This window comes from Halichoerus grypus, chromosome 5, assembly GCF_964656455.1.
Source record: "Halichoerus grypus chromosome 5, mHalGry1.hap1.1, whole genome shotgun sequence".
Classification (NCBI taxonomy): domain Eukaryota; kingdom Metazoa; phylum Chordata; class Mammalia; order Carnivora; family Phocidae; genus Halichoerus; species Halichoerus grypus.
In genome coordinates, this window is record NC_135716.1 from 44,311,510 (window position 1) to 44,327,748 (window position 16,239).

The 16,239-nt window shown below is 38.8% G+C and overlaps 1 long non-coding RNA gene and 1 pseudogene across 1 annotated transcript in view; one reads left to right on the forward strand and one right to left on the reverse strand.

Annotated features, from left to right (window-relative positions):
• LOC118551418 (uncharacterized) overlaps window positions 1–16,239 on the reverse strand; it is a 108,373-nt gene that overhangs the window by 15,316 nt on the left and 76,818 nt on the right. The window lies entirely within an intron of this gene.
• LOC118551417 (protein FAM133B pseudogene) lies at window positions 14,639–15,399 on the forward strand (annotated as a pseudogene).

Below are 16,239 nucleotides of genomic sequence, written 5' to 3' on the forward strand. Positions count from 1 at the left end.
AGGAAGCCTCTGCACTTGGATGAACTGCCCTCATAAGACCACTTCTATATTTGGGGCAAAGAGGTCAAGAGGGATTTGTTGTCTTTTCTAAAGAGAACATCACACCCTCATAATCTCTACTGCATTCTGCCAGGCAGATAATATCTTACCTCCTGGGGACATCAGTCCCACAGTTATGGATTTCTAGTAATGACACTAAATAAACATTTGCTTAGTGAATGAGTGAATCCTAATATCCTCAATGTCAGCTTGTGTGTATCTGAAGTGCCAGGAGCCTGCTTATCACAGTATATAATATTCATAAAGCATTTTCAGTCCCATGACAGAGGCTCTTTGCAGACAGAGTACAGTTATCGCTCTCTAAAGGATATGGTGAAGATTAATTAGTTAATTTCATGAAATGCTTCAGGGATGAAGATTGCTTTATAAGAACTAATTATGAATATCACAGTGTGCATGCCATACATTTATGCCTCTGAAGTTGAATGAAACTTGGGTTTTTTTATTGCTATAAGAAAGTTATTGGAATTCATATACCATTGCTTTCTTATACTAAGGCTATTTTGTAAGGTTATTTTGCAGTTCAAAATGTAGGTTTTGTGTACCATACTGCAGAGATAACTGAGTCTGGTTGTGCAGTCAGGGAATTAACACTAACTACTTATTGTTTTGGGCTCATTTAAAACTGCAGACAGACCCCATTATAATTTAAAATACATAAAATGTAGCAGAATTCATAGTCTTCTTCTACTGTATCCAGCTAGGAGACTTTGGGAAAACCAGTAAAACTCTCAGTGCCACAGTTAATCTGTCAAATAATAGGACATATCCCATGGAATTAAATGATACAGTTCAGGTACAGACTTAGCAGTACAGGTATAGACTTCCTTAGTGCTCAGTAATTTCTGGTGCAAATACTAAGTTGGACAGTTATGACTATTAAATATGTAACCTAAATATTTGTGTCTCTTATTATCCCTTCAAATAAATTTATTCAGTAGAAGCATTTTCTTAAACTGTGCCACTGCATAAAAACTCTTGGCAAGGCTCATAATTTTTCTGCTTATTGTTGGGTGATGTCACAAGTCTCAACTTGGCAATTAGAATGGCTGTTGCTGGAATAATAAATTTGAAGGTAAATCCTCTTTCCCAGCTAGAGCACAGTTAGGGCTGGACTGCCTATTTTTGGAGCATGGACTCTGGCCTTCCAGTCGTGCAACCAGACCATTTAGGATTTGGACTGGTCTTTTAGGCTTGGAAAAGCATGGATCTTCCCCTCATAGGACCCTGGCTCTTGAAGCATGGAATCTGGTCCTATAGGCATGGAATGAGGCCCTTCCTTCCTTTTACCCCCAGGCATGAAACTTGGCCCCATGCACTGAATGTGTCCCTCTAGTGTGGAAGTGAATCTCCTAGGCATGGAAAGTTGCATGGACTTTACAAACATGGACTCAGCCTTTCCAGGCATGCATTCCATCCCACCATGTATGAAATCTGGTCTTCCAAATATGGCCCTGCAGCCATGTAACCTGCCTTTGTACTACAGAACTATATAGTATATGTGGGGAGGTTGGCATACCAGGCATGGGGCCTGGACTTCCAGGCACATAACCCAGCCTTCCTGGCATGACATGAACCATGGTCATCCAGTTGTGAAACCTGGCCCTAAACATAGAATTTGACCCTACAAATAAGGAGTTTTGACCTCTCTGTGTAGAACGTGACCCTAGAGGAATGGCATCTGACTAACCAAATGGAATCTGATCTTTTAGGTATTGATTTAAAACTTTTAGGTTGCTTCTCCAGGCATAAAATCTGGTTTTTCACATGACCCACAGCCTTACAGGTATGTAATTAGAATTCCAGGAGTGGAAATTAGCCCTCTGACCATGAAACCTGGCCCTCCAGGTATAGGACATGGCTCTTCAATCATGGAACTTAGATCTCTAAATATGGAATTAGACTTTCCAGTTACAGAAATTAGTACAAAATGTGAATCCTGCTTCTCTAGGCATAGAATTTGATCCTCTAGATGTGGAATCTGGACTTCCACATGTGGCTCCTAAATATCTAGGCATGGAATAGATGTTGACTATACTAGGAACCTGGTCACCTTGTCATGGAGCTTTGTACTACATATATGTAATCTCAATTTTCAAACATGGAACTTGACACTACAAGCATGAAAACTGATACTCCATTTATGGAATCTCAATCTCAGAGTGTGAAACCTGGCTCTGCAAACATGGATCTGTCATTTCATATGTAGAAGTACAATGTCCAGTCATGGTACCAGGCTCTACAAACATGCAACTTGGCATTCCATGTGTGGACTCTGAATCTCCATGGACTTACTGTGGTGAATGCGGTATCCCAGACTTGGACTCTGGCATATGAGTCATAGAAGTTCTCCTTGTAAGACACGGGCTCATGTCTCCCAGGAATTTCACTCTCCATGCATGCATGCTCAATATCCAAACATGAAAATTGACCCAATGAGCATAGAACCTAGTCTGCCATGTATAGACTTTTGAATTTCATGCATAGAAACTAGGATCTATAGGCTTGAAATTTAGCACTTCATTTGTGGAATGTTGATCTCAAAGCATGGAACTTGGCTCCTCAAACATGGAATGTGACACTACAAATATATAACCTTGCATTTCAGTCATTCACATGGGCTTGCCAAAACTTGGAAAGTGATTTCCCAGTCATGGATCCTGGAACTCCACATATGTAATCTTAATGTCCAAGCAGGGGTCAAAGCCTTACAAGCATGGAGAATGGCATCACGTGTGGATTCTCAATCTCTAAACAGAGGCCAACTCAGAGTGTGGATCTTGGTGTCCAACCTGTATTTCATAGATTTTGGCTCTCCACATAAGGAATTTGATTTTCCTGGCAAGGAACCTCAAACTCCGTGTGTGAAATCTCAATATCCAGGGGTGGAATATGGCCCTACAAGTACAGAAACTGGCATTCCATATATGGAATCTTGATTTCCAAGTATGGAGCCTGGACTTGTAATCATGGATGCTGGCACTCTGGTATGGATTATAAGAATGAAACATGACCAGACATGTTTGAAACCTCTCATTCCAGACATGGAAATTGGCATTTCAGTCATAAGCATTGGCCCTCTCAAACATGAAAACTGCTCTCTGTGGCATCGTATCTGCCACACTATGATTTATGGACTGAATTGTACCCCCACAAATTCATATGTTGAAATTTTACCCCTCAATGTGACTTATTTGGAGATAACACCCTTAAGGAGGTGATTATGGTTAAATGAAGTCATAAGGGGGGGGGGGACTAATCCTGTAGGACTGATGTTCTCATACAAAGAAGAGACACCAGAGCTCATTCTTTTTGTGTGTGCACAGAGGGAAGGAAGGCCATGTGGGGATATAGCAGAAAGTGAATATCTGCAAGTCAGGAAGAGAGACCTCACCAGAAAAATACATTTTTTAGCATCTTGATTTTGGACTTCTAGACTCTAGATGGTGAGAAAATACCTTTCTGTTGTTTAAGCCATCCAGTCTGTTATTTTGTTATGGCAGTCTGAACATACTAATATACCATTGGGAATTAATTAATTAATTAATTTTTAACATAAGGAATTTAAATCTCCACACTGGAAGCATAGAACCCAGTATACTATTTGTGTAATTTGAATCTCTTAGCATGAAACCTGGCACTACAAACAAAGGATCTGGCACTCCATGCAAGAAATCTTAATCTCTGAGCATAGAACCTGGCACTCCAATATATAATCTCAAATGCAGTGATGGAAGATATATCTATGAGCACAGAATCTAGTGTTCCATGTGTAGAATCCTAATCCCCATGCATGAGACACAGCACTGCCTTACATGTAGTAAACCTGGCCCTCAAGACATGAAATCTTGCATTTAAGTCACAGAGGTTAACACTACAATACATGAAACTATGCATAATATTTTTCAGTACCTATTTAATACTGCAATTTTTAAGCATTTAAATTGGCTCTACAAGCTTGGTATCTCCCATTATATGTGGAATCTCGATCTCCACACATGGAATCTGGCCCAAAAAGAATTTAACTTGTCATTCCATATTACTCAGCCATCAGAAAGGATGAATACCCAACTTTTGCATCAACATGGATGGGACTGGAGGAGATTATGCTAAGTGAAATAAGTCAAGCAGAGAAAGTCAATTATCATATGGTTTCACTTATTTGTGGAACATAAGGAATAGCATGGAGGACATTAGGAGAAGGAAGGGAAAAATGAAGGGGTGGAAATCAGAGGGGGAGACGAACCATGAGAGACTATGGACTCTGAGAAACAAACTAAGAGTTCTAGAGGGGAGGGGGTGGGGGGGGATGGGTTAGCCTGGTGATGGGTATTAAGGAGGGCATGTATTGCATGGAGCACTGGGTGTTATACGCAAACAATGAATCATGGAACACTACATCAAAAACTAATTGTACTGTATGGTGACTAACATAATAAAAAAATAGGAAATAGAGAAAAAAAAAAAACTTGTCATTCCATGTGTGAAATTTCAATCTTCAACCTAGCCTTAAAATCATGCAACCTAGTACTCCGTGTCTGGAATCTCAATCATTAAACATGACACCAGACTCTATATACATAGTACTGACACCCTATGCATAGAATCTCAGTCTCCAAGCAAGAACTGTGTTCCATATGCTTGGCACTTGGCAGTTCATGTCTGAAATCTCAAATTCTATGCATAGAACTTTGCTCAATTACAATGGAAACTAGCATTTCATATGTGGAACTTTTATCTACAAGAAATTCACCTGGTCTTGGGGTGCCTGGGTGGCTCACTTGGTTAAGTGTCCAACTCTTGATTTTGGCTCAGGTCATGATCTTGGGGTCATGAGATTGAGCCCCGTGTCAGGCTCTGCACTGGGCAAGAAGCCTGCTTAAGGTCTCTCTCTCCCTCTGCTCCCCGCCCCCAACACTTGTGCTCTCTCTCTCAAAAAAAAAAAGAAAAAAAAAAAACTCATTCACCTGGTCTTTTTTTTTTTTTTTAAGATTTTATTTATTTGACAGAGAGAGAGAGAGCACAAGCAGGGGGAGCAGCAGAGGGAGAGGGAGAAGCAGGCTTCCCACTGAGCAGGGAGCCTGATGTGGGGCTCAATCCCAGGACCCTGGGACCATGACCTGAGCCTGAGACAGACGCTTAACCGACTAAGCCACCCAGCTGCTCCCTCACCTGGTCTTAATAATGTGGAGCCAAGTACTCCATATATATAATTTCAAACTTCAAGCACAGAACAGTTTTATATGGGTGAAACTTGGCATTTCAGACATTGGTAATGGGTGTGATTTATAGCTGTTGGCTTTCTAAGGCAAGGAACCTTTACCCCCAGGCATGGAACATTAAATACACATAGGTATTCCCAATATCCAAACATATACTTGGCCCTAAAAACATGGAAAATAACATTTTGTACATGGAATTTCTATCTCCAAACATGGAACCAAGCCTTACAAGCATGGAAGCTGGAACCTTGCATGTGGATTATCAATCTCTAGACAGGGAATCTAGTCCCCAAAAGAATGGGACCTGATGTTCCATCTGTGGAATTTCAATCTTGAAGCTGGACCTGTCTCTAAAAGCTTTCAACATGGCATTCAATGTTTGGAATCTTAATCTCCAAATATTTAACTTGGCTCCATATATTTGAAATCTGTAAGTCCATACAAGGAACACGGGCTTTCACTATTAGAATTTGTATTTCTGAGACATGCAAACTTGTCTCCCAGCATGGAACTTGTTACTGCTCAAATGGATTTTAAAGATCTATATCTTTAGGTGGAATATGGACCTAAAGCATGAAATCTTTCTCATTATGTGTGGAATATAACCTTCATGTATGAAACATGGACCAACAATGATGGAATGTGGCACTCCATCTGTGGATTTTTAATCTCCAAATACAGAGCTTTGCCACAGAAGTATGGGTTATGGTATCTAAAGTTGCTTGTCACTCATTGACATATACTTTGTAAATCATGGAACCTGGTGTTCCAGGCATGAAATCTGGAACTCCACATATGTAATATCAATCTCCAAGCATGGAACCTGACACACCAAGTATGGAATCTTCATGCTGTTTGTATTAAATATAACCCTTCAAATAGGAAATCTGGATTTTAATGTGAGGAATCTCAAGCATTAAGCTTGGCTTTATAGGAAGGGAACGTGGTACTCCATCTGTGGAATCTCATTCTCCAAGCATGAAACATAGTCTTAAAAGTGTGGGACATCGTAATCCAGACTTCATACCTGGGCATTTGAGTCATACAAGTTGATACTCTGAGGACCTCCATCTCCCAGCCTTGGAACCTAACACTTCTTATGTGAAAGCTATACTTCTGGTCATTGATTTAGTTCTAGGTGTGAATTATGCCTTTCCAGGCATAAAAGTTGGTTCTCTATATGAGACTTAGGCCTTCTGTCTTGGGATCTAAACTTTCTTGAGGAACTTAGCCTTCTGAGGATAAACTTAGGCCCTCTAAGTGTTGAATGTAGCTATTCAAACATGGATCCTGACCCTCCAAGAAGAGAATCTAACTTTATAGTCATGGGAAGCCTATCCAAATGTGAATCCATAGAATCACTCCCTCTGTGTGTGGAATCTGGGCTTCTATATGGAGAGCAGGGCCCTCTGGCCATGGAATTAGGCCTCCCAGGCAAACCATGGCTTCCTATCTATTTGATATCTCTTTCTTTAGGCTTGGAACATAACATTTTGGGAGTGAAACCTGAACCTAAAGAAACAGTATCTAATCCATCAAGTATGGAATTTGCTCAACTAGGCCTGAAATACTGAATCTAGACTTCTTAGCATGAAAAACAGCCTTTTGGTCTTGATAATTAACTCTAGACATGGAATTTGATTATCTATGTTTGAAAGTGGTCATCTATGAGTAAAACCTGGATTTACGAGTATGGAAAGATAGCTCCTTAGGCATTGAATCTAATCCTCCTTTATATAACTGTGCCTCCAGGCACAAAACATGACATTCCACGTGTGGAATCTCAATCTCCAAATATGGAACCCTACAAGCATGGAACTTGGCACTTTCAGAGTGGAGTTTCAAATTCCATGCATGTTTCTTGACCCTATATACATGGAACATGGCAAACTCTATGTGAAAGCTTAATCTCCAAGCACGTAATCTGACCTTACAACTGGGGAACTTGGCACTCCACATAGGATACTGGGTAGTTCAGTCTCAGAAGGCTCTACAAGATATGGATCCTGGCATTACAAGGAAGGAATCTGTCCAGAATGTCTTTCCTCAAACATGGAACATGTCAGTGTAGGAACTGACAATCCATAGTACCTGGATTTCAGTTATAGATGCTATGTTATCTAAATAAGCCAAAGATGGCTTCTGTGCATTTGCCCCTAAATTGTTTCTTTTTTTTAAAAAGGTTTTATTTATTTATTTGACAGAGAGAGACACAGTAAGAGAGAGAGAACACAGCAGGGGGAGTGGGAGAGGGAGAAGCAGGCTCTCCGCGGAGCAGGGAGCCTGATGCAGGGCTCAATCCCAGGACCCTGGGATCATGACCTGAGCCGAAGGCAGACGCTTAACGACTGAGCCACCCAGGCACCCCTTAAATTGTTTATTTCTTTACTGCAGGCTAAGAACTGTCAACTCAGAGGCCCACAGGCATCATACTTAAATTTTTACATATACATTGGGTTGTTCTTAAAATAACCCAAATATGAAGAGGGGGAAATTGGAGGGGGAGATGAACCATGAGAGACTATGGACTCTGAGAAACAAACTGAGGGTTCTAGAGGGGAGGGGGATGGGGGGATGGGTTAAAATAAAAAAAAAATAACCCAAATAAGCAGAATTTTAGCCATTTAGAGTCTGCCTGCTTTATATACCTTATGAAGCTACACTCAGTATCTGCTGGTCATTGGTAAAATAGAGCCTTGTGGTTATAAGACTCCAAGCTACCCCTGCTGTTAGGAGCTCTGTGACTCAGATTCCCTGCCATGCTGTTGAGCAATATCCCCTAGACTTACAAGCTCCCACTTCGGTCTTCCTCTCTCCTAGGTGTTCCTTTACCTTCATCCCCTTCTGGATGGTGACCCACTCACTATAAGTCTCTGAATGGACTTATGCTATGAGGGACATTCCCCTCTCACAGTTCTGTCCAAGCACTGCACAAAAAGCTTGTTATGTGTTACTGCCTTTCATAGTCATATCTGTTTCCTTGATCAGACCCAAATCCCTTAAATGAATCCCATACATAGTGTCCTCTAAAACTTGAAGCCTGGTCTCCCAGGCCTGGAACTTGGCACTCCATGTTTGGAATCCCAATCTCTAAGCAAGGAACCTGGCCCTATAACCATAGACTCTATCATTCCATACCTGGAATATCATTCACCAAGAATGGAACCCAGTTTCTTTGACATGAAAATGGGAACTCCATATGTAGAATATCAATCTCCAAATATGGAACATCAATCTCCAAACACAGAACCTAGCTTTACATGCAGAGAACCAGCACTTTGTATGTGAAATCTGTAATGATTTATCTTGTGACATGTGAAATCTTAAATGATTGATTTAAGTCTTCTGGATATAAATCTTGCCTCTCCAGGCATAAACTCTGATCCTCCATAGGATAACTGGCCTTAAAGGCATAGAACTTGGACCCAAGGCATAAAAACCTAGCCCTCTAAAGCATGTACATTGCTCCCACCCTCCAGATGTTTAATGTGTTAGTTGTTTCTGCAGTGTGAGGTTTGAGTGGTTTTAATTTTGATTTGTGTGTGTGTGTGTGTGTGTTTGTGTTACATATAAGGAAATATAAATTTTCACAGGATAAAGAATGCTTCCTTTTATCAGGAAAGAGATAATTACATAACATATATACTGGTTTACAACGCAATCCTTTAAAAAAAGTCCACAGTCTGTTGTGTGTAATTTTCCATTGCTATAGCTCTTATGCCATCTTCTGGTCTAAATATAATTCAACTATTTGGGAATGTCTATAATACGTGTTTAGTACCTTAATGTTATTTCAGAAACTTTACTCATCTTGTTTACTCATCCTGCAAATATCTATTTACACATCAAGTATAAAAAATTTAATTCAGCAACTTAAAAATTTATGATCACATAAAGAAAGTTTAATATGGTGGGAAGAGAAAATTGGAAAATCTTGTCAAAATCTAAACCTCAGAGATAGATTGAAATAAATACATCTTGAATAAACCTACATAAGCCTAACACAATATAAATGTATTTCTAAATATTGATTTAGATACACTATAGAAAAAGCATAGGATTTGGAGTAAAAAGAAAACTGGGTTTGAATACCATCTTTGCCACTAATTTATTATATAATCTTTATAAACTCACTTAACTTCTCATTTACCTTATTTCATCCCTATTAAATGAAGACAATAATATCTGCCTTTCTCTACTGCCTCTATCTAGCTATTCTCCCTGCTTATTCTTGAACTTCTAAATTACTATAAATCAGTATGTATTGCTATCTGCACATAAAGACATAAGAGATTTTAATTCAGAAAAAAGATAAACCAGTAACTTCCCAGGATAGAAAAGAAAAGCTGCTCAGAGTTATTTGACATTCTAGTTTATATTCTGAATTTTGAAAAATATGCTGAGCATGTGCAAAGATTAAAGAGATAAGAGGTAGTAAAATAACACCTTCATATCCAGCACATATGAGGGATTTTCATAGTTCCAGAAAGAATAAAACTCTGAGTGCCAAAATTGATTGAAAGAGGTGATGTGGAGACATAAGAAGATATAATATTGAAGGTTAGGCTCACTAATCAGAATAAAGATCACTCATCTCCTGATGATAGCCTTCAAAGTCAAATCCTTCAAGTGCAAAAGCTGACAGCTCCCAGCAGTTCTGTGTCTGGTCCCAAAAGAGAAGCCTAGAATATCTGCTCAGTAATTCTTACCTCCTGCTCTAACTAGACCCCCACTTTCTCCTATGGACTATATAGTGTGATTCACTCCCTTGCTCCCAGCATCCCCTGTTCCCTCAGATGAGATCACAGATGTCATTCTACATTTATTTTGGAATGTGTGTGATAATTGATTAACATCTATCCATTAGTCCAAACACCATCACCACGGTCAGCATCAGGAGAACAGGGCCCCATGTGGTGGTTCACCATTAAAATCCCAGAACCTAGGGATATTGAACATAGTAGACGCTCAGCAAATACTTTTGGATCAATGATTAAATAAATGCAAAGAAGAAAAAAGGTAAAAATACAAAACATAGGAAAGAGGTAAGAGTTTCTGCATTTGGTTCATAGTATGTCGTTCTGGTGGCCATAATACTACAAATGTCTCATTTCACTCTACTTTTATGGTTAAATAAGGGAATTTTTCTTTTTTTTAAAAGTAAAAGTACATTTTTTCTAGGGGAAATTTAAAAGTATAAGAATTATGGTGAGCGCTGTGAATTGTGTAAGACTGTTGAATCACAGACCTGTACCTCTGAAACAAATAATACATTATATATTAAAAAAAAGAAGATAGTAGGAAGGGGAAAATGAAGGGGGGGGGGAATCAGAGGGGGAGACGAACCATGAGAGACTATGGACTCTGAGAAACAAACTGAGGGTTCTAGAGGGGAGGGGGGTGGGGAGGTGGGTTAGCCTGGTGATGGGTATTAAAGAGGGCACATTCTGCATGGAGCACTGGGTGTTATACGCAAACAATGAATCATGGAACACTACATCAAAAACTAATGATGTAATGTATGGTGATTAATATGACATAAAATAAAATAAAAAAATAGAAAAAAATGAAAAAAAAGAAATGCGAAGTAGAAGTATAAGAATTACAAAAAATAATGTAATAATTACTACCTTCTAAAATGATTCTCCATAATATCTTGGCATATTTGATCCCAGCATGTTCTGTGATTATGCTTTAAAAAATAAGTATTATTTTAAGAAGAAAAAAGTATTATATGAACATACTATTCTGTTCTTTCCCAAATATCTTAGAAATACATAATTATTAAAGTAACAGATGTCCATTAGCCAAATTTAAGAAAGCATTACTTGAGGTCTGTGGTGCCCTTTGGTAAGTTATGGACCTATATTCTACATTATCAGCTTCTATGTGTAGAATTATAGCCATGGCATTCTAATAAATACAGTCATAATGGCAACACTCAGTTGTTAAGATCTCAGTTTGAGATCTATATTCTGTCTCCTATGACAGAAAAGTGTGTAAAAAAACTTTATAGGATAGTCACTGGAAATGTTTAACTATTAATCTTCAGATTTTATCTAAAAACTGTTTGGGAACAATGCACTTTCTTATTATATTGTATCAATCACTGAATTACCTATATATTTTTATGGAGAGAGAAAAGTAGCGATTCATTCAACATAGTGCCAAAAAGTTGACATCAGTGCTACTAATTGGGTTTTTGACTAAAATAAACATTTAATTCACACCTATTAATTAGGATGTTTCACTGAACTGATGAGCATTTGGCTAGTTGCCAAGACTTTTCAAGATTCTGTAACTCTATCTGAGCTGGTAGCATTCTATGCTGTTTCCCCAGGGTCCTTAAAAGCAATATGGTCCATCTTGGTTTGGTGTGGATGGGGTAGAGGCTCTGGTGCTTTTCACCAGATTGATACAGCCAGCAGCTAAACAAAATCAGTTTTAAAAATGGAGTGAGCCAAATGCCCTTCAATTTCACATGGATAAGTCTCTGATAAATTGTGGCAAACTATTTTTTAAAGAAATTTTAAAAATCTGGTGCTATAATACAAATATTTCAATATAACTTTTACCTGTTGCTGGTTGTATAATCTTCTTTTGATGCTTTGTCTTATAGATTAGTGGTAAGTCATCTATATATTACCTATGAATACTCTTAGGTAGATTTATCATAATGAAAATAAACTACACAATTTAAGATTTGATTTTTAGGATTATGTTTACACCTTCATGGAAACTTTGTTTTCAGAAAGACAGTTTTGAAAACACAGTAGCTGACACTCTATGTATGTTTTATAATATATATGTATACCCAATTTTTCAATAGCAAGTGTCTTTTTATATTTTTATTTTCTTTAAAAAATATTATCTTACATAGATAAGAGATGATCCCCTCTAGCTCCTTTCTATAAGAACACTACAATTGTAGTTTATCAGAAAACATTTTTCTTTTGGTCAAAATATGTGAGGGGAAACTGGCTTAAAATTATAATTATTTGGTTTTGCCCCTCTAGGTTAAGGGATATATACAATTTTCTTTAAAAAAATTTTCTGTTAATATCAATGCAGTCTCATTCCTTTCATTCAGAGAAATAAAGAGCATCTGTGTCTCTATTTTAAAAAAAATCATATCACCAAAGTGTGGAGATTTAAAATAAGATCATAAAATAAGGGACAATGAATAGAGAAGGGAATTAGTCCTGATTGCCCTAGACATAAAGATAAGAGAGGGTGAGAGAAGCTGTGTGAGGTATCTTATCACCTTCCTTTAGGTCAGCTTGGCCTAAACCCCCAATTCCCACAAACTCCTCTCCATACCAGTCTTCTAATCAATCATCACACCCATGCTGATTTATTTCTCTGCTCTGACATTTTCCATGGCATCAGAGCAACCGAAAGCAGTCCCTGGTCTGTGATGAAGGCCTACAATAGCAGTTTCTTCATGAGGAAGCAGCATAGACGTATATCTGAAGGACAGTTTTGGACTGAATAAACTAGATTGAGCAGCACCCTCATTTGAAACAAAGTGTACTGGACCATACATAATTAAACCCACTGAGATCCACACTGCTCTTGACTTGACCCTACCCCAGATTCTGCAGGACTGGACCAGGCAGCTGGGTCAATGGACTGAGCCTCTCTCTCAGAATAATGAAGGTTCCAGAGCAGGGTCAGCAGCCAGCAGCAACGGACCCCAGACTGAATGCTTGTCATGATGCAACAAGGTTCTTTTGCATTTGGGAAACAAACACAGAAAAGGAAGGCGTCATCATTGTTTTTGTTTTCACAAATCCTTAAGAGTGATACCAACTCACATTATTCAGAAGTGAGGTAAAATCATAAACCACACAGTAAATGCAGTTAAAATCTTTATAGCCCCCACAGCACAGAACTCAGGCTGGTTAAGCAGGCTCAGGCAGGCCTAGGGATTCTGAACACTTACCCACCCATTGGCTATCCTTTCTCTGAGAAGCTAGATTTTGTTCTACAGTTCAGCCAGTTGCCGGCTGAGATTCTGTTCTAACCTAGGGGACTTCCTTGAAACATCTTTATCTTGATGTCTATGAGGCCTGCCATGGCTCCTAGGCCCTCCTGTCTTATCCCACCGATTAAGTCAGTTTTCCTGAATATTGGAAAACAACACTAGGCAAAGCTGAATCTGTCTTTCCTCTGTTCTCCCAACCAGGGCGGGGAAATTGCTTTTCTTGCCAGTTATGCTTGAATTCTGCCTCTCAACTCCCAAAATCCTCAACTAGAGGCTTGGCCAAAAGAGCCAATCCCCGTGGGCATAAGTAAGCCAGTGTATCCTAGTTCTGTTCCTGCCATTCTCAGCTTCTTCTCCATGGTCCTGCATGTGGAGTTTTTTTTACCACTTAACAGAACTATAAGAGATGGTAAGACTATTCAAGAAGTGACTGAACATCCTCCCTTCAAAAAAGCACTCACATTATAATGAAAGGATTTCCAAAAGACAGGAAGAGATATATCCACCAGCAAACAAATACCTTACTAAAAAAAATTAGAAGCAAGAAAGTGAAGAGACAGTGATAACTGATTTGGCAGTCCAAAGAAAGTTGAAATCTAAGCTTGTGTTGGAAGAAGCCAGGATTCAAGCTGAATCAAGGATATAACTGCATAGAGGCTTAAGAAATTAAGCCATTGGTAACACTGAGAAGAGGGTGATGCAGATGCAGCTGAGACTGGAGAAGTAGTTGAAATGTGATTGAGAACTCGTTGGGTTCCCAGATCTCCTTCCCCTACTCTATGCAGCAGGCTGACTGCAAGGTAATGACACCACTGGGAGCTGGGAGCTTTCTTCTTTGTGAAGAGGTTGAAATAGGTAGGTTCTGGACTGAGGGACACAAGACATAGATGTGGGGAGTGCTGTATTATAAACTGGAAGATTAGTGATAGGCTCTATTCTGAATTATAAAACTCCTTTCTCCTTTTCCCTATTTGGGTCCTAGAATACTGTCCTCCAGGCTTATATCTCCCAAACAGGAGAATGGAGGGTTCTTCCCTCAGGCCAAAGTTCTACAGATGATGAAGTTCTCCCCCCTTGAAATGGCCCAGTCACTCACCCTTCAAAGAAGCCAACTAGACAATAAGCATCCACCCAAATATCCCATCAGCTGTGTAGTGCCTCACTTATAAATATTATCAGTAGCCAAAGGTCAGCAGATACTAGAGGAAAGCCACAAGCACAAAATGCCAAAGTAAACAGGTAAAAAAAAAAAAAAAAAAAGGAAAAAGAAACTTTTACAAAACAGACAAAAAAAAAAAAATCTAAAAAAGCCATGATGGTCTCTGACCTGATCTTCCTTGGTGTCTGACTGTTTGCTCAGTCCCGCACCATGGGGAAGCAGAACAATCAAGTGGGCTATATGAACCCAACAGCAATGCCCACATCAAGGGGTCCAAAACAGTGTTCAGGGCCAATGATCCAAATTATCTGAAGTGACCAAAGCCTACCTGGGAAGAAGTGAAAGAACAACTAGAAAAGAAAAAAGGCTCCAAGGCACTGGCTGAATTTGAAATAAAAATAAATAAGAACTGGAAGAAAGAACTTAGACACAGGGAGAAATTATTAAGGGGAAGTGAGAGCTCATCTCCCCCCCAAAAAAAGACAGAAAGAAAAGGGAAAAGAAGAAATCTGGTAGGTAACTTCTCCTTCACCAAGCTCTCATTCTTCTGGCAATTCTTCAGTTTCTGAAGATGAGAATAAAAAACAAGGAAAAAGGAAAAGGACCATTCACATAAGGCTTCTGAAAATTCCATGTCAGAAACTGAATTGGACATGTAAGGATAGTTTAATAAGGAAAAAGAAGTCAAAGGATGCAACTGACAAAGAAAAGGACATGAACGGACTCAGCAAAAAAAGAAAGATGTAGCCTGAAGATAAATCTTTATCATCTGAGTCCTTATTAGAATCAGATTATATTAAGAAGGTATAAGCAAAAAAGAAGAAAAGCAATGAAGAATGAGAAAAAGTAACAGGAAAAAAAACAGAAAAGAAAAATAAGCATAAGAAACACAATAAGAAGAAGAAAAAGAAAGCTTCTAGTTCAAGTCTGGACTCGTGGTAGCAGAAAGAAAAATCAGGATTCCCTTATAAAGAAAGTGCAACGTCTAAGGAAATTTCAACTGTGAAAATTATGACATAATTACTAAACTGCATGCATTTCCTTGTTTTTAGAATTACTCCTGGACTATTCAGTAGCCACTTGGATGCTGCTGTGTGAAAGGGCCATAACTGTTGCCTATTGCTGGAATATCTACTTTTTCTCTTCCGGTGCTTAACAACTCTGGGAGATAATACACTGCAGTTGTGCTGGTGGTTAAGATACATAGGGATAAAGTTAATACTTTTGACTAGAAGTATCTAATGATAAATCAACAGAAATTGAATCTGGATACATCATTAAGATGTAATTAGAAATGACCAGATGCCTCTAGTTAACATTTTTGAAATAGGGATTACATTGATATTTCAGAATCCTTACTCTGTAGATAAGTGTATTATAATTTTTTCCCCTTATCTACTTTTACTTACCTGGGGAGGGAGCTTTAGGGCGGGGGGATGGCTTGCTATCTCTTTAGCTAGCAGAATAGCATGTTTTTTATCCTCACACATCCTATTTTTGTGGACACAGTAGCCATGTTTCAGGGGAGGTCAGAGCTGGGTATAGCAGTCTTGTCCTTTGATATCCTTGGGCTCTGTTATTTGCAGCTTTCAGTGAACCCAAAAAACAGCCCTTTGCAGCATGACAGAGTCCCAGAAGCTCTAAGATTTACCTCCACTTCAATAATACTGAATGTTTTTTAGCATTAGAATATGTTATAGCATTTCAATTAATTTTGAGCACATGCTGGCTTTGGAGAGGAATCATTTCAAATAGACACTGGTACTTTTTGAACTTTTAGCTAAAGATTCTAAAATGCATGTTTTATACTG